The sequence below is a fragment of the Tamandua tetradactyla genome, chromosome 4, assembly GCF_023851605.1.
Source record: "Tamandua tetradactyla isolate mTamTet1 chromosome 4, mTamTet1.pri, whole genome shotgun sequence".
Classification (NCBI taxonomy): domain Eukaryota; kingdom Metazoa; phylum Chordata; class Mammalia; order Pilosa; family Myrmecophagidae; genus Tamandua; species Tamandua tetradactyla.
In genome coordinates, this window is record NC_135330.1 from 93,127,617 (window position 1) to 93,145,777 (window position 18,161).

The window sequence follows — 18,161 nt, forward strand, 5'->3', positions numbered from 1 at the left end:
ACACCTGTAGTGTAGAAGTCAGAAGTGTTTCTATCTCTTCCCCAAATAAGGCCTAATTTGGACATTTACACATTTAATTTCAAATGAAAACTACCCTGTTGTTGCCCAGCAACAGTTAAAGGGGAAAGTGGAATACAAGAGCAGCCTCATTTCAGCATCAGAAAATGAGATTGGAGAGGTTTTCCCTAGTAACACAGTCTCACTTTCAGTGGGGAATGCCACACACACATACATGTGATTCTGAGACTTCTATGACCACCTTTCCCTCAGGGATCCTAGTCGGTAATCAGAGTCACTTCCTAGGAGTGACAGTGGGGGTTGGGGAAGGAGGGTCCTTCTCTGAGCAGGTGCTGCTGGGCAGGGATGTGGGGTCTGGCAGGTGGGGATGCTAGGGTTTGGGTGTGTCTGGGTCAGGGGTTCTGGGGGTCAGGATGTTGGATGTCAGGGGTGCGGAGCTTCAGGTATACTTTGTGTCAGTGATGCTGGAGTTCAGGTGTGCTGGGGTCAAGGACATAGGGAGTTCAGGGGTGTGGGTGTCAGGGGTGCTGGGAATCAGGGGTGTTGGGTTTGGGGATGTAAGTGGTCAGATGTGCTGAGAATCAGAGGGGCTGGGGTCAGGGATGTGGGGGTTCAGGGATGTAGGTATCAGTGGTGCTGGGAATTAGGGGTGTTGCAGTAAAGCATGTGGGGTGTGTGGTGTCAGGGGGCAGTGGCTAGAGATTCCAGGGATTGGAGGAACCACTTGTTGGGCTTGGGGCCCCCATGGACCCAGCACTAGCTGGGCACCCCCATGTAGAAGTAGCCATGCAAAGTGCAGCACAGCCCGGGGCTGCAGGAATCACACCATGGGGGCTCCTGGTCCTCAGTGTCTTCATAGCTCACAGCATGCCCCACCTTCTGGCTCCAGGGCCAGCGACCTGAACCACTCTGGAAGTGGCCTCCCATGTCTCACCAGTAACATCAGCAGCCAAAAATAAGCACCTAGACCAGGCAGCTCGGCCCTTCCCAGAGGAAGCCTTTAATTCTCCACCTAGTCCCTAGCACCCCACACCCAGCCCCAGCCCACACAGCTGGGATCTGTCCTGTAACTACTTGTTGAAGAGTGCTTTGAAAACTACGGCCTTTTTATTTCTTTGCTTTGTATATAAACTGTACAATAAAAAAGCTTTTTAAAAAGACCCTTTATAATGGTTAAAACAGTCACTGCACCTTCAAATGGCTGAGAAGGGTCTGCCAAGAGAAGGAGTCAATAAGCTCCTCCCCTGCCCTGATCACTCACAATCCTATAAAACCAGAAAGGAGTGTTCTTTGGAGTTTTGGGCCCCTATGGAAGTAGCCTCTTCAGACGATTCCCCATGACCCCCCCATGTAGAGTCCTTCTGTGTACCGAGTGATGAGAAGAGGGAATAGGGGTGGGGTTGGGAGGTAGGGACAAGGGTTCTGTGATCACAGCCACTGCCAGTACATGGTTCCAGTTTAAGGCAAGGGGATATTCTCTCTGACTGGCCCCACCCTCCTTCCTGCCTGTCCCGGGTCTCCCTGTCCACCCCATGCCCCACTCTTCAAAGTTCCCCAGCAGTGAGCGACTACCCAGGGGCCAGGACCTGCAGGTTCTATGGAAGCCCTGACCTCTTTCACTCCACCGGGTCCCCAGCGCCTCACCCCCAGCCCTAGCCCACACAGCTCTGGCCCAAAGGAGTGTCCAATAAACCTGAAGAGGTCAGGAAAGACCTGTTGAATAGCAGGCTCTACAGAGGCAGCTCCAACGGGTTTTCTTCTCACATTTTCAAGGTTCATATAAACAGCTGAAACCCCAGAAGAAACTTCTGGGTCAAAAGCAGTGTGCTGCCCCCCACCCCCACCCCAGAGAAAGGTGATGAAACCTGGGAAGTCTCCAGATCTTGACTGCAAACACATGACCACACAATATAACATCTCTCCAGGGAAGCTTCTCCATTTGTGTACTGCAGGTCTCACAGTCTCACCTGTCCTGAAAACAGGACCTAATGCACAGGGGTCTTCATGGCTTCCCTAGGATTTGACCGCAAAAGGGCAGCAGCAGAGAGGGGTCGCGTTCACTGTGGGGCCTTGCAAGCAAAAAAAGTCCTTTCTGCAGGCACGGATGCACTAAAGATGGGCTATATTAAGGGGCTGTGTTTCAACCCCTCAAGCCCTAATTTCCCACTGTGTCGCCAGAAGATGAGGGACTATAGGCAGCTTGGGCAGCGGCCTGGGCGTGGGTAACCGTATTTTTGTGGCTATACTTGGAGAAGGATCCACGCGCGTGGGCTTGGGTGGCCGCCTCCGGGGGAAGGAGCCGACAGGAGCGTCCTTTAGCTTCGTCACCTAGAGCCCAGTGATAAGCCCTCTGTTCTCAAGGCCAGTTGATCTCGCCTGCTGCGCCCCACCCCCAGCCTATCCTATGCGGACTCGCTGAGTGGGTGAAGGCTCACGCCCCCGGGGAACCCCGGCTCTGGCGCCCAGAGCCGCCTCACGGCACTGGGGTGCAGGAATGCATGGGGATGCGTGGGGGTGTGCGGGGGTGCGAGGGTGGCCTCAGGAGGGGACCAGAAACGGGCACCGGTGGCGGTTGGCAGTAAGCCTGGCGGGCCCTGCATCTTTGTGTCCCGCGGGGCCGTCCGCGCTGCTCCCGTGAGCCCAAACCCCTCCCCACAGCGCGCCCTGGCCGCGGCGACCCACGAGCCGCTCACCTGCTAGACGGGGTGACAACAGCAGTGCTGTCTCCATGACTTGGCCACGCTGCGGACCTGGTGCCCAGCAGTGTGCTCGGGCCTGGCAACATCCGGGACGTTGGCCGCGCCCGCCCTGCCTCCACGCTAATTAGCGACGGCCCCGCCCCCCAGATGCCGCCCCTCCTCGCCCCAAGCCCCACCTCTGCCCGCCCTTCGGGCTCCCAGTGGAGCGTAAGCTGTCTGTACCTTATGTGGCTGTGTTCCTGAAGGACCGCGGCCCTGTCCGTGCGGGATCCCGGTAGGGGGAGGCGCAGGCGGCTGTTCCAGCGGGGCCGGAGGCAGTACTTGGTCCACCTGGGTGCCACTGGCGCCGCGCAGGGTGCTGGTGAAGGTGCGCCACCAAGACCGCTGGAGCGCGCGTATGCAGCAAGGTTGGAGCTGGGGTCAAGACTTAACCCTGGAGGTGATCACAGAGCAGGGGCGGGAGGCTAGGCAGAGAGGGCTCAGGGCTCAGCGCCGAGGACATGGGATCGGTGCGGGACGACTCCTGGCCGCGCCTGGGTCTCACTGCCTGAGGTTTTGGACCATCAAGCAGCCACGGAACGAGCGGGATGAGCAACTCCAGGGGTTTGGGGCGGTGGGCTCTGGGCCTTCGCGAGAGCCGCAGACCCAGAAGGCTCATAGCGCAGCGGGAGGGTATGGCGAGTGCGGGGTAGGGGGTCCGAGGGAGCACAGCCTCACCCCACCGCCCCTTCCCCCGGGCCCGGAGAGTTGTCTCGTCGCCCCGCTGTGGACGGTCGAAACCCCTGCCCCTACCCCTCACCCGACAGGACCCCTCTTTGGCCCCACCCTGGCTCCAGACATCCTACTCCGCACCAACTCCATGAGTCTCCCTTGTTGCCTGTGTGCAAAACCTTGATCCTTATCTTTTCCGATTTCCCCTTTTTTTTTCTTTCTCAGGTTGCTGTTGCTCCCACCCCGCTGTGAGCTCTTTGTGGTCGGCAGGGGGATGGGAGGTTGGAGGGGGGAGGGGGGAATGTCCAGAGGCTATGGGGGCTGGGAGGCCCTGGGGCTGGCCGGAAATACTAGAGTACCTGTCAGATACGCTGGGTGTGGGGGTGCAGGGCATCCATTCTCCAGGCCTCCTCCCTAGGAAACCTGCCCCAGGCAGCTGAGAAACAGCCCCACCCCAAGCCTCTTCTCCTCTGGTGTTCAGTGGAGCTGACCCCTGAACAGCCAGGGCAGACACTCCTGGGCTCTGTTCTCCCAAGGGTGGAATCTCACCCCAGGCAGAGCTACAGGACTGACTCCCAGCATGTCTGAGGTCAGAGACCCCTCAGAGGGAGCAGGAAGTTGGGGACTCACCAGGGAGAAGGGTTACAGGTGCCGGGTGGGAAATGACCCTCTGCCCATGTGGTCCACCAAGCCCTTGGGGCATCTCAGCCCCCATCCCATGTCATGGAGTCCTGTGTCTGTCCACCCCCTGCCCCTCCAAGTCCCTTTGCTTTCCACCTCCAGGCAATCTCCACCAAAGATTTATTCTTTCAAACTCTTGTCACTGAAACATCTCCCACTCCAGACACTGGGAAGTCAGATTTACAAGTCTGGGAGAGAGAACAGGCAGGGGTGTTGGATCTCCAAACCAGCTTCTCTGTGACTCAGTTTTTCTTTGAGGTTACATACCACTAAACTCTGCTGTGGCCTGGTAGTTATTCACCATACAAATAGGATAATTGGCACCTTCCTCATTTGGACTCCTATTAGTGAAAAAGTAGGCTGTCAAGACAATTTTCAGAACACATAGACTCCACACTGTTCACATAAATGCAATGGGCTCACTCCTGTCCAGAGGTGGGTTGTGAGTTGGGCCACACATGGAGGTGAAGTGGTCACTGTATTTGCATCAGGCACTGCCCCTCCTCCACATGGAGGTGAAGTGGTCACTGTATTTGCATCAGGCACTGCCCCTCCTCCATGATGGAGACAAACACTGGTTGTCTTTGAACAAATTCATCTTGGAAAGGTGCAGTGGGACGTGGAATGTGGCAGAGCAGCAGAAGCTGAGAGGCAGGGATGTGGAAACCCCCCTAGGAGGACTGACCCCCTTGGAGAGGCTGCAATGTGTGGGGTACTTTGCAGAAACCCTCTGGAGAATTTCCAGTTAGAGGAAGGTGTTTGGGATGGTGAATTCCATGCATCCACTGGGCTGGGCCATGGTGTCCAGTTGTTTGATCAGACACTGGCCTTGCCAGTGGTTGGAGGTATTTTGCTGGCATAGTTAACCATGTCAATCAGCTGAGTTTAAGTATGCCCTTGACAATGTGGTCACCTCATCCCATCTGGTGAAGGCCTGAGGAGCAAAGTGAGGCATCCTGGGGAAGAAAATTCTGCCTCAGGATTCCTGCAGATCTGGCCTACGTGTGGACTCAAACATAGACGTATAGACATGGACATGGAGACAGGCAGACATCCACCCCAGAGGTGCAGCAGGACCACTCTGAGGCCCTAGCACCTGGAAAGGGAGGGCACCTGGGGGACTGAAGGAGGTGACACTCCCATGAGGAAGCACCCCAGCCTTGGAGGTACCTCTGGAAAGGCTGGTGATGGACAAGTTCATACCAACCAGGAATGTGCTCTGCTAGCTCATGACCCGCTTGGTCTCATTTCAGCCCAGACACATGCACAGGAAATGGCCCTACCCCATTCCTACACAGTGGGAGCTGGGGTATGGGTCCCCAAGCATGCAGGTGAGAGCAGTGGGCAGTGGAAGGTCCTAAGAGGGTAGGCAAGGGAACATGGCACTAAGCTGAATACAGTACAGAGCTTAACAAAATCTTAAAATCTTCCCAGTTAGCCAGACAGGAAAACTGCAGCTATGGGTTCTTCTTTTCTCAACTACTGGCTTAGGAGCCAAGAGCCTGTTCAGGGTCCCTTCTCTCTGGGGTCTCCTCTCCTGGGCCTCCAGGACGTGGGTGGGACTTGGCACTGAGCTCTCAGAGCTCCTTGAGGCTGCCTTTGCACTTGGAAAACAGATAGATCCCCTTCTCCAATCCCAATGTCATCTCCCATGGGGATGACCACAGACTCCAGTTCATCATCCATGGGAGGACCACAGATGTGTGAAGGCTCAGGACAGATAACAGATCAATACTGACCTCAACCTGGGCAGCAGGCAGATCTGTGGCTGCCTGGCTGGATGGCATGTCCCCATTGGCAGCTGAGTCCCCACTGACAGCTGAGTTGCCATGAACAGGCTCAGCCTCTTTGAACTGAGGCAATGGGTCCTGCTGGAGGTCACACCCCAACTGGAAGCTCAGCTCCTCAGGCTTGTTGGCACCAGCATTTGATCCCAAGCTCTGGGATTTGTGGCCCCCTGGATGGTTTCCCAGAGCTCAGGAGCTGATGGCCTTTGGCTACTGGGGTTTGGTGTTCTTGGGAGCAGGGACCTCTCCAGGGTGTCTGAGTTGAAGGGCCCCATCCATGTGGAGCCCTCAACTGGAACTGGTGGATCACCTCCTGCAGAGGAAAGGAAACATCAGGATGAGAGGCGGGGGGAAGGTCTGTGACGCCACAAGTGCAAGTACCCACCTGTGCTTCCTTCTCTTCAGTGCAGTGTAGTAGCTCCTTGTACACTGTCCCCTGCTTACTGTCCAGTCTCTGCAATGGGCATTTCCATTGACCAGGCCTGAGGTGCCAATGTGCAGTGCTGTGATGCATATTACCCACATGGCACCCAGGTAGGCAATTCTCTGATACCACCCTCCCCCCAGGACTGCAACTCCTGCTCCCAGGGAGGGTGGGTCATGCCAAATGCTCCCAGCATGGGGGTCATCTCCATTACTCCCCTCCTGGCCATGGCTTTATTCTCAAAGATTTAAATTTTTGTTTTCCCTATACAATGGCATAAATGTTTAAGCAATTTTCATGAATTTCCTGGCCATTTGGGATCCTCTTTTGTGATATGCCATTCAGTCATTTCTCTATTTTTCTTCCCCTTGAACCATAAACATTTATGTATTCTGGATACCAAGACTTTATCAGTTATGTATGAGAAATAGTCTCCCAAATTTGTGTGACTTTTCACTCTTTAATGGCATCTTGCTCCCTCTGTGCTGTGCTCTTGAACTCCTTCTTGTGGCACAGCCAAGTGCCTTTGAGCCCAGCTCAGCAGCACCCATGTGACTGAGTATGCAACAGAGTCTGCTCCTTACCCACAGTGCTTTGTCTCTATGTACTTGTTTTTTTAATGTGGAGCTTTTGGTTTTCTTCTATTTGTGTAAAATCTTGGAAAAAAAGGATGAAGAGCAATTCTTCAGTGTAAAATGGTCCCTGGCATGACCAGTCCAGATTTATTCTATATTATATTCTCAGCTCGAGGACTTGGGATCACACTCTGTCATGGTCAGGGACATGTGTCAACTTGACCAAGTTGTGGGACCTGTTTGTCTGGGTGGGCAAGTGCTGGCCTGTCTGTTGCAATGAGGACATTTCATAGAATTAGATCATGAGCACGTCAGCTGCATCCACAGATGATTCCATTTGTAATCAACCAAAGGGGAGTGTCTTCTATAATGAGTGATGCTTAATGTAATCATGGGAAGCCTTTTAAGGAGGATTCAGAAGAGGCAGTTTCCATTCCTGCTTCAGCTGGTCAGACTCTCCTGTGGAGTTCATCCAGACCCTACATCAGAGTCATCGGCTTCACAGCCTGCTCTGAAGATTTTGGATTCTGCATTCCTGTAGTCACGAGACACTTTTATAAATTTTATATTTGCTGGTGTTCCCTGTTAATTCTGTTTCTCTAGAGAACCCTAACTAATACATCTTGGTACCAGGAGTGGTTCTTAAGAAACAGAATCTTAAAAATGGGTTTTTATGAGTGGTTTTCTACTCTGACTGGACTCAGAGACACTAAGGACTCTGAGTCCCATAATCAGAATGATACTCCCAATCCATGGAGTGAGCTGACAAAAGAGATAGTCAAAATATCATTCGATTCTCCTAATGCTTCGCTTGTACAAACACAGACTCTGGGGGATAATTTTTGGCACCTTTATAGAGTTTTGTAGAAATAAGAAGTATACAGATGTTGGTTGGTTGTTGTTAGATATACTGGCTACATTAAGGGGTGAAAGGGATGGGCTTAAGGCTTCAAACACAAAGCTTAAGCACTGTCTGAAAGATGTAGACATTTCTATGAGTATCCAGAAGGAAAATTTTATTTCCTGTAGCCATAGACTTGAGATCTCTGCAAGTCAGACTCAGAATCTTATTGTTAGAGCAGTAACTTTACAACATAAACTGAAATCTCAATCTTGCATGGTGTCTGCTGTTAAAGTGAGGGCATTGATTGGAAAGGGGTGGGAGCCTGAAAAATGGGATGGTGACATATGGATTGATAATGATGTTGGGGGTAAGGTTGAAACCCTAGATCATGCTGAGTCTTCTCTAGATAACTCTGTAATAGTTTGCCCTGAGGAAATAACTGCCTCACCTCCAGCCTGCCTTGAGGAGTTGGCCACGCAACCTCCTTCTGAAGGGATTAGCCCTAGAGAGATTAATCATGTCTCACCAGAAAAACTGCAAATGAAGGCTCTGAAGCAAATGACTTAGAAGATATTTCTAATTCTTTTCATGAACCACCCCCACCACCCCTCATTTATTCCAGACCTATAACTAGACTAAAGTCCTAACAGGCCCCTAAAGGTGAGGTACAAAGTATCACACATGAGGAGGTAGGTTATACTCCAAAATAACTGTATGAGTTTTCCAATTTATATAGACAGAAATCAGGGAAATATGTGTGGTAATGGATCTTAAGGGTGTGGGATAATGGTGGGAAGAATATAAGGCTGGATCAGGCTGAATTTGTTGATATGGGCCCACTAAGCAGAGATTCTGCATTCAATGTTATAGCTCACTTGGTTAGAAAAGGTATTAACAGTTTGTTTGGGTGTTTGGTTGAAACATGGATCAAAAGGTGGCAAACATTACCTAAGGTTGAAATGCCAGAACTGCCCTGGTATAATGTAAATGAGGGGATCCAGAGGTTTAGAGAGATTAGAATGTTAGAGTGGATTTTCCATGCCAAGCCTGCTCGTACATTCCAGGAATGTCCAGAGGTTACACCTTTTACCAGAACAGTGAGAAATAAATTTGTGAAACTAACACCATAATCGCTAAAGAGCTCTGTGGTTGCACTTCTCTGTAGGTCAGATATTACTGTAGGAACTGCTGTCACTGAGCTGTAATCCTGAAACACAATGGGGACGACAGGATCCCAAGTTGGCAGAAGCCACATGGCAGCACTTAATCACCAAAGACAGGGTAGATGTGGCTATTATAATAGACAGCAAACTCAAAGCAGGCATCAAAATTATATGGCATGCATAGATTTGTGGCATTGGCTAGTAAATCATGGGGTACCTAGAAATACAATAGGGCAGTCCACTAAATTCTTGTTTGAGCTGTAAAAACAGAAGAGTTCTAGATCAAGTGAACAGAAGTCTAACCTGAATTACAAAAACACAATCACAGCCCCTTAATCGATTTCCAGACTTGAAACAAGTTTACAGACCCAGAGCCCCTTGAATGAAGGGGAAGCCAGGTCCCTTTGGGGGAGAATCCTGTTACACTGCCACAGAATTATACTGTTAATCTTCCTCCAAGCCTTCCCCAAGGAGGCCAATGGCCTTTAACCAGGGTAACTGTGTATTGGGGAAAAGGAAATGATCAGATATTTGGGGGATTATTAGACACTGGTTCAGAAGTGACATCAACTCCAGGGGACCCAACGCATCACTCTGGACCACCAGTCAGAGTGGGAGTTTATGGAGGCCAGGTGATCGATGGAGTTTTAGCTCAGGTTCATCTCACAGTGGGTCCAGTGGGCCCCCAGACCCATCCTGTAGTTAATTTCCCAGTTCCAGAATGCATAATTGGTATAGACATACTGAGCAACTGGCAGAATCCCCACATTGGCTCTCTGACTCATGCAGTGAGGGCTATTATGGTGGGGAAGGCCAAATGGAAGCCACTAAAATTGCCCCTGCCAAGCAAAATAGTAAATCAGAAGCAATGCCTGATTCCTGGAGAGATTGCAGAGATTACTGACACTCCTAAGGACTTGAAGGATGCAGGGATGATGATTCCCACCATATGCCCATTCAACTTTCCTTTTTGGCCTGTGCAGAAAACAGATGGGTCTTGGAGGATCACAGTGGATTATTGTAAGCTCAACCAGGTGGTAACTCCAATTGCAGCTGCTGTTCCAGATGTGGAATCATTGCTTGAGCAAATCAATACATCTCCTGTTACCTGGTATGCAGCTATTGATCTGGCAAATGCTTTTTTCTCAATAGCTATTCATAAGGACCAGAAGAAACAGTTTGCTTTCAGCTGGCAAGGTCAACAATATACTTTCACTGTCCTTCCTCAGGGGTATATCAACTCTCCAGCCCTATGTCATAATCTTGTCAGCAGAGACCTTGATCATTTCTGCCTCCCACAAGACATCAAACTAGTCCATTATATTGATAATATTATGTTGATTGGACCTACTGAGCAAGAAGTAGAAACTACTGTAGATTTACTGGTAAGGCATTTGTATGTCAGAAGATGGGAGACAAATCCACCAAAAATACAGGGGCCTTCCACCTCAGTGAAATTTCTAGGTGTCCAGTAGTGTAGGACATGTTGAGATATCCCTTCTAAGGTGAAGGATAAGTTGCTGCATCTGGTTCCTCCTATGACCAAAAAGGAGGCACAACATCTAGTTGGTCTTTTTGGATATTGGCAACAACAAATTCCTAACTTGGGTACGCTCCATTTATTGAGTGACCAGAAAAGCTGGTAATTATGAGTGGGGTCCTGATCAAGAGGAGGCTCTGTGACAGGTCCAGGCTGCTGTTCAAGCTACTCTGCCACTTAGGCCATATGATCCAGCAAATCCAGTGGTGTTGGAAGTGTCAGTGGCAAATAGAGATGCTGTCTGGAGCCTTTGGCAGGCCCCTATAGGAGAATCGCAATGCAGACCCTTGGGATTTTGGAGCAAAGCCTAACCATCTGTTGCAGATAACTACTCTCCTTTTGAGAAATAGCTTTTGGCCTGCTACTGGGCCTTAGTAGAGACTGAACGCTTAACCATGAGCCAGCAAATTACCATGAGAACTGAGTTGCCTATCATGAGCTGGGTGTTGTCTGACCCACCAAGCCATAGAGTTTGGCATGCGCAGCAGCACTCTATCATAAAATGGAAATTGTATATATGAGACAGAGCCAGAGTAGGTCCTTAAGGCACAAGTAAGTTACATGAAGAAGTGGCACAAATGCCCATGGTCTCCACGCCCAGCACATTACTTTCTCATTCCCAGAGCAGAGCTATGGCCTCTTGGGGAGTTCCTTACAGTGAATTGACTGAGGAAAACTCAGGCCTGGTTTACAGATGGTTCAGCACAATATGCAGGTACCACCCAAAAGTGGACAGCTGCAGCATTACAACCCCTTTCTGGGGTGTCCTTGAAGGAGAGTGGTGAGGGAAAATCCTCTCAGTGGGCAGAAATTTGAGCAGAGCACCTGGCTGTTCATTTCACTTAGAAGGAAAACTGACCAGAGGTGTGTTTGTATACTGATTCACAGGCTGTTGCTAATGGTTTGGCTGCATGGTCAGGGACTTGGGAAGACCATAATTGGAAAATTGGTGACAAAGAGATCTGGGGAAGAAGTATGTGGATAGACATTTCTGAGTGGGCTAAAAACATGAAGATATTTGTGTTCCATGTGAATGCACAGCAGAGGGTGACTTCAGCAGAGGAAGATTTTAATAATCAAGTGGATAAGATGACCCATTCTGTGGATACCAGTCAGCCTCTTTCCCCGGCAACTCCTGTCATTGCCCAATGGGCTCATGAACAAAGTGGTCATGGTGGCAGGGATGGAGGTTATGCATGGGCTCAGCAACATGGACTTCCACTCACCAAGGCTGACCTGGCTACAGCCCCTGCTGTGTGTCCAATCTGCCAGCAGCAGAGACCCACACTCAGTCCCTGATATGGCACCATTCCCCGAGGTGACCAGTCAGCTACATGGTGACAGGTTGATTACACTGGACCTCTCCCTTCATGGAAGGGGCAACTGTTTGTTCTAACTGGAATAGACACATATTCTGGATATGGTTTTGCTTTCCCTGCTTACAATGCTTCTGCCAAAACTATCATCCGTGGTCTTACAGAATGCCTTATCCATCATCATAGTATTCCACATAGCATTGCTCCGGATCAAGGAACACACTTCACAGCAAATGAAGTGTGGCAATAGGGACATTCTCATGGAATTCTCTGGTCTTACTATGTTCCCCATCATCCAGAAGCAGCTAGATTAAGAGAATGGTGGAATGGCCTTTTGAAAACTCAATTATGGTGCCAACTAGGTGGCAATATCTTGAAACGCTGTGGAATGTCCTCCAGGAAGCTGTATATGCTCTGAATCAGAGTCTTCCATATGGTGCTGTTTTTCCCATAGCCAGGATCCATGGATCCAGGAACCAAGGAGTGGAAGTGGGAGTGGTACCACTCACTATTACCCCTAGTGACCCACTAGGAAAATTTTTGCTTCCTGCCCCTGCAACCTGAGCTCTGCTGGTCTACAGGTTTTAATTTCAAAATGGGGAGTACTTCCTCCAGGAGAAACAACAATGATTCCACTGAACTGAAAGTTAATACTACCACCTGGTCACTTTGGGTTACTTATGCCACTGGATCAACAAGCCAAGAAGGGGATTACATTATTGTCTGGGGTGATTGACCCTGACTATCAGGAGGTAGTAGAACTCAACTACATAATGGAGGTGAAGAAGAGTTTTTTTGGAATATAGGAGATCTCCTAGGGTGTCTTTTAGTACTACCATGCCCTGTGATTAAAATCAATGGAAAACTGCAACAACACAATCCAGGCAGGACTACCAATGGGTCTGAACCTTCAGGAATGAAGGTAGGGGTCTCCCCCCCAGGCAAAGAACCATGGCCAGCTGAAGTACTTGCTGAGGGCAAAGGGAACATGGAATGGGTAGTGGAAGAAGGTAGTGATAAATATGAACTTTGACCACATGATCAGTTACAGAAACAAGAACTGTAATGCTGTTTTGCTCATGTTATACTATTTCAGTTGTAAGATATCAAGTTTAAGAATGAATGTTGCCCAAGGATTTGCACCCTATTCTGGAGAGATTTAATGTTTCCATTATTTGCAGGACAGTTGAGTATTGTCAGGTAAAAGAAAAAACATGTGTTTTATTGTTTTCATTTGGAAATTAGGTATGGTTTAAGGTGATATATATAGCTGCCAAGTTGACAAGGGGTGTACTGTCATGGTTAGAGGCATGTATCAACTTGGCCAAGTCGTGGTGCCTGTTTGTCTGGATGGACAAGTGCTGGCCTGTCTGTTGCAATGAGAACATTTCATAAAATTAGATCATGATCACATCAGCTGCATCCACAGCTGATTTCATTTGTAATCAGCCAAAGGGGAGTGTCTTCTACAATGAGTGATGCTTAATCTAATTATGGGAAGCCTTTTAAGGAGGATTCAGAAGAGACAGGTTCCATTCCTGCTTCAGCTGATAAGCCTCTCCTGTGGAGTTCATCCAGACCCTCCATCAGAGTCGTCGGCTTCACAGCCTGTTTTGCAGATTTTGGACTCTGCATTCCTGCGGTCACGTGAGACACTTTCATAAATTTTATATTTGCTAGGGTTCCCTGTTGATTCTATTTCTCTACAGAACTTTAACTAATACACCCTCCTATCCCAGTTGTGATATCAATCAAAGGTGGTGGATTCTCTGCCCAATGCCTCAAATGACCAATGTCTGGGACAACAAGGTTTCAAAAGAGAGAAAGAGTTTATTGCTGGGCATGAGGCAGGAAGTCAGATGGTCTATGCACCCAAAAATCTGTCCTCCTCAATCTGTAGTAATTCTTAAAAAAAATTTTAGTATCAATAGATGGGCATGTATAAGGGAAATGCAGATCAAGACTACAATGAGATACCACCTCACAACTGTAAGAATGGCTGCTATTAAGCAAACAGGAAACTATAAGGGTTGGAGAGAATGTGGAGAAATTGGAACACATGCACTGCTGGTGAGAATGTATGATCATGCATTCACTATGGAAGACAGTTTGGTGGTTCTTTAGGAAACTAAATATCAAGTTTCCCTATGACCCAGCAATAGCAGTACTTGATATATACCCAGAAGAGCTGAAAGCAATGACACAAACAGACATTTGTGCACTGATGTTCATAGCAGCACTATTCACAATCACCTAAAGATGAATGTTGCTTCCACGGGACCAGAGTGTGAAGGATATTAAGGAATGATGAGAAAGAAACAGTCAGGACCAGGAGGTCTGAAGATCAGCCATAACAGACAATAGGCAACTTTATTCTAAACCAGATCCTCCCTATCTACTGCAGGGTGACAAAAGACATGCATGCCTTTCCTGAGGGAACAGAGTGCTTATCTTTCAGTGCTCCCTTCCTTCATACTTAACTTAACCATTTGGGGTAAACAAACATTCTCTTCTTCCCACACTGTTCTACATAAAGCAGATAATAATCTCCACAGTTTACTGCCACCACCACCCTGACCTCAGCTGCTCCCAACAAATTCTGCAGGTCTTGTTTTTACCCTTGCTCCTACAGATGAAAGCAGAACAAATGCCCATCAACTGACGAGTGGATTAACAAAATGTGGTATATATATATGATGGAATATCATGCAGCAGTAAGATGAAATATTATCCTGAAGCACATGACATGATGGATGAGCCTTGAGGACATAATGCTGAGTGAAATGTCAGACATAAAAGAATAGATAATTTATGATTCCACTTTTATGACCATGGTAAAGGTAAAATCAGAGGCTTATGATGCAGAATATAGGAGATTTAGAATTACACAGAAGTTAGAGATGGGTGAATGGTTAGCTAATGAGGTTGAACTCCAATGTAAGAGAGTAGGTAGAAGTGAAGGCAGCTCTCTAATGGGTCTAAAAGTATTATTACCATATTGAAGGTGAACAAGATTGAAAGGGGTTGTATGGACCTATGTGTCCCACTGATTAACACTAGAAATATAAATCATTCTTGCAAGAACTACCTCAAAGGTATGGTTCATGCAAAAAGAGTGCTTATTTCCAGGGTACGGGGGAAACTACTATTGCATGCTGTGGGTTATGTTTTAAAGGAAAACATCAGCACTACCACAGCAACAACAGAGGTAAATGGTGGGGGAGGGACAAGAGTTAAGAGGAGGTATAGATTTCCTATTTGATGATGGTGTGTATATTGATTGACTTTCTCTGGGGAACAATGAAGTTATTTAAAATTGAGAGTGTTGATGGACTGAACTTTGGGCACTATACGTGATGCGTGGTGAATGCAGGTGGCTGAAGGATGTACTGACTGAGAATTATATTGGCAAATGGTGGTGTATACATATGATCAAATGTTTTGCTTCTACAAAAAGGAATGATGTCATGAGGCATGGAATGACATAAATAAACACGTGGTACATTTGGTGAGTAAAAATAAGTCAGAAATGGAAGAACGATTATGATGTGGTCTTCTTTAGAAAATGCTTATAAGAAAACAGGGGCCTAGAAGGTAAGCTTTTATAGCATACACATTTAGTCTGGTGTGGTAATTATTATTTTTGGATTTTGAGATATATATTTTGGTTATATATATATATAACCTGATATTTAGAAATAAGAACAAAGATGATCAGGTTGGTGTTAAAGTAGTTCAGAACACAGGGGTAAAGAACACATTGTCTATATTTTAGAATCACACATACTCTTTGAGACCAAAGGAAGAAAGTTTTATTTGGTATCGAACCTAAATTTTGTGCATCACATAATCTAACTCAACCTATCTGTAGCTCATTTGAACAGTTGAAAAACAGGGATCCCTGAATAAGGAAGAGGTATTTAATCCTGCATAGCTTAATGAAATGCCTGGATACATCCTAGAGTACATTAAGCAGATAATAAAAATGTATTGGCAAAGTCCCTTGAGGGATGGGAGAAAAAATATGGAACTACTAAATTTTACCATCAGGGAATCCCTGGATATTGTGCCAAATCTTAGGGACACACAAATCTATAGACCAAGACTTTGATCTTGAGGCTTATTCTTGTGAAGCTTATGTAGGTAGCAGAGAAGCTTAGCCTACCTATAGGTAAGCTTAAGAGTCACTTCTGGAGGACCTCTTTAGTTGCTCAGATGTGGCCTCACTCTCTCTAAGCCTAACTCTGCAAGTGATATCATTGCCCTCCTACCTATGTGGAACATTACATCCAGAGTTGAAAGTCTTCCTGGTGGCATTGAAGATGACTCCCAGGGATGAGCTCAGCCCTGGCACCAAGGGATCAACAATTCCATCCTGACCAAATGGAGGGAAAGAAGTGTAACTAGTAAAGTATCTGTGGTAAAAAGAGTTAAGAATTGAGATGCTACTCTGGATGTTACTCTCACACAAGCTTCAGTTAAGTATTGCTACCTATCATAACTTGTCAAACCCCAACCAGGACCATTCCAGCCGGTCCTAAAGAACACCTAGGGCAATATATAAGATTCTACAAGTGTTCCATTAACTAAAGTAACTTTCTAGAAACCTAAAACCTCCAGACGATTCCCTGGATCAGATAACTCCTGAAACTTAGAGGGCCCAGTCTTTCCAGAACTTCAGATAGTCCATCTCCTACCCCATATTAGTGACAGAACCTTCTAACATGAAAAAGTTAGAATGGCCATAGCCTAAACACCCCTAAAGGGAGGGCTAGAAAGATCAAAGGTGATGGAGTTATACAGAGAAGATAGGATTTAACAAATGAATATGATCGCTGAATCATTAAATTGATATCTCTTTCAGTCTCCTGTATCTTAGAATAGGTAGAAGTAAAAACACAAAATTGTGGGATTGTAACCCATGCCAAACTCTGAAATATGTTCTACACTTAATTGTGATGCTGTGCTTTGAAATCTGCTTATTGTACATATGTTATTTTTCACAAAAAAATTAAAAAGTAGACTGTGATGATAAAAACATTTGTCTTCTAGCCTCCTGTATTCTGGAGCAGTTAGAAGAAAACATCTTAGAAAATCATATGGTAGCCCATGAAAAACTCGCGAACTGTTATAACTATTTATTGAAGAGTGCTTTGAAAGCTACTGCTTTTTTCTTCACTTTGTATATATGATATATTATACAACAAAAAATTTAGTAAAAAAACATGGGCACCCTTTAGCATAATGAGTACAGTGGCCCCGAATGCTGTAATTGGAGGTGTTCTAACTATTGAGCATATACAGATTGATTACATGTTTAGTCATAGAATGTGTATAATAAAATTGTGTCCCTCAAATGATGGCAGATGTGAGTTTTAGTGTTATAATTATGTTAAGGTGTAGTTTAAAGTACAAGCTACTGCATATTTGTTAGGTGGTTCCATTCTAGTTAGATCCAGCTATATCAAGATAGCATTGAACTTCAGGTGGGTTAGTTCAAGGATGAACCAGGGCCCTTCATTAATAAATATTAGGGGCTGTCATCAGTGATCAAAAGACTCTAAAGTAAAAAAAAAAAAACTTGATCAAATGGGTACAAGAAAAGTTTATTCACAAGGATTTTACAATCCTTAGGGGACAAGATAAAGGCTATGCAATTATTACCAGAGATCAAGGGAGCTGGATTACAGTTCAGAGATTTCACATATTTCTGTCTATTCTAATACTCTAATAGTAAAAATGAAATATCTATGTTATAATTCAGTCATCATAATCATCCTTTAAGACCTAGCTTCTTCATTAGTTAAGGCAATCTGCTGTTCCCAATACTCAAGAGTGGTTTTTCTCTCTTCCTCTCAGCTCCAAGATTTGAGACAGCTGATGGTTCTTGAACCCCCAGGTGGAGAAGAAGTGAGTTTCTTGTAGTTTGCCATTACAATCAGGGCACTGTCCCTTGGACATCCCAAAACGATGGGGAATACCACTTACAGACCCCCATTTTGTCTGTACTCTGAGTTTGATCTTCTCCTTCTATATGTGAAGCCAAGAAAACACAAGAACATCTTTGCCAGGTTTGACAAATGTCATCAGGGCACAGGCCAGATGAGAGCCTGCTTAGTTTCTCTGTGGGCCTCCTCTTTGATTCAGTCTCCAGCCCAAGGAGTCCTTACTTTTTTGCTAGCTTCATGGACACTTGTTGGAATGTTTGTACCCACATGTGCACATGCACACATATGCACTCACCCATGATGCTCACTTGTTTTCAGAGTGATGGTTGATTCTGGTAGTCATCCTGGTACATTTATTTAAAGAGCCTGCAAGCTTTTGGTTGCATTTTACTGAATCTGTTAATTTTCTTTTCCTCTTTCTTTTTTATTTACACCAATCTGTTTGTGCTTTATGA

At 46.7% G+C, this 18,161-nt stretch overlaps 1 long non-coding RNA gene across 2 annotated transcripts in view; it reads right to left on the reverse strand.

Moving 5' to 3' along the window:
• The window catches only part of LOC143679181 (uncharacterized), a 191,252-nt gene extending 188,430 nt beyond the window's left edge, over window positions 1-2,822 (reverse strand). For both annotated transcript variants that reach the window (XR_013173577.1, XR_013173576.1), the window contains exon 1: window positions 2,712-2,822. This is a non-coding gene — a long non-coding RNA (uncharacterized LOC143679181). The remainder of the gene's footprint in view (window positions 1-2,711) is intronic.
• Window positions 2,823-18,161: the final 15,339 nt, after the last annotated feature.